The 1,368-nt window shown below is 42.6% G+C and overlaps 1 pseudogene; it reads right to left on the bottom strand.

Annotated features, from left to right (window-relative positions):
- Positions 1-644: 644 nt before the first annotated feature.
- Positions 645-1,368, bottom strand: part of LOC102826794 — a 193,179-nt pseudogene continuing 192,455 nt past the window's right edge.

Genomic DNA, 1,368 nt, shown 5'->3' on the forward strand with positions numbered 1-1,368 from the left:
GTATGGGTTTTCCAAGGAGAAACTGGTGAACAAATTTGAACCACAGGCCTCACAGTTCAAGTGGACTGTCCAGCCCATTAAGCAATAGCACCACATTAGGGATAGAATAAGGTGGCCTGGTGTGGCACTGGGGGTTAATGTGCTGGATTGTAATGTTTGGCTTGAACCAGAAGGTTGACGGTTCAAGTTCACCAGCTGGAACTGAGTTGACGGCACTTAACAACAACAAATGAACCAGTATCATCACTTACAAAAGTGTTTTTATCTTGATCAAGTTTATGTTAAGAAACAAAGCTTATATTTTTATTTTTTAATCCCATGTATTTTCCAAGAATTTTTTGGAGTCTTCTCAGAGAAAGGTCTCTGGACTCAATCTGAAGTTCTGGCTTTCACTTTAGCTCTCTAGGCTTTTGTGCCATCGAGTGGATTCCGACCCATAGCGACCCTGGAAAGCAGTTGTAAGCTTAAAACAAGTATCTCAGTAGGAACAATATTCAACATTTATAAGACTTTGAAGGTAAGAAAACATCATTCACAGATGACGTCTTGTGCACAAGTACATTTGTTTCCAGGACACTGGGAAAAACCATAAAACACACAAAGTAAAAATCTAAGCTGCTAACCTTCCACCATTCTCTAGCGTATTAAACCCAGGCCACTTGCAGGGGTGTGTTTTCTTCTTCATTCTCAATGTAAATACTTGCTACTTGGGACACCAGCAGTTTTGCTTCTTCCACTCTCTCCTTATCACAGGCTAAGTGTCCTTGGCTGCTGCCTAGATGCATTGCTGTCACCTCAAAATAGTCCTTAGCATCTGGATTAGCCCCACCTTCTAGCAACACGACAGCAATCTCGCGCCTGTTTTGGGAAGCTGCATAATGCAGCCATTCTGATTAACAGCATTCACTTGAGCACCTTTACCCAGAAAGGCTTTTACCATCTCATCCCGGCCAGCAGAAGCAGCAATATGAGGAGGAATCCAACCTGCGTCATCTTTAGCATTTACTGGCACTCCATGCTGCAGTAAGAATTCAACTATTTCTGTATGTCCTGCTGAGCATGCAGTGCAATATAGTTCTGTTGTCCTGGTCCTTTTTAGTAGCCAGGGGTTTATCAGTCAGGATCCTCTCCTCGGAATCAACTCAACGGCACTTAAAAACAACAATCCTCTCCTTCAACTCCTCCATCATCCCATTGTAGGCCAGGTTGCAAACCATTAGCTTAGACACACACCCCTCCAGTTTGTTTTCCTCAGGCTTTCCATCAAGATCTCTTCTTTTCCTGTCTTTTATTTCCCTTTAATTGTAGCAATACATATACTAAACATTTGCCATTTCAGTCATTTTTCAGTGGCCAACCCAGCCACAG

This window comes from Chrysochloris asiatica, unplaced genomic scaffold (genome assembly GCF_000296735.1).
Source record: "Chrysochloris asiatica unplaced genomic scaffold, ChrAsi1.0 scaffold00004, whole genome shotgun sequence".
Taxonomy (NCBI): Eukaryota; Metazoa; Chordata; class Mammalia; order Afrosoricida; family Chrysochloridae; genus Chrysochloris; species Chrysochloris asiatica.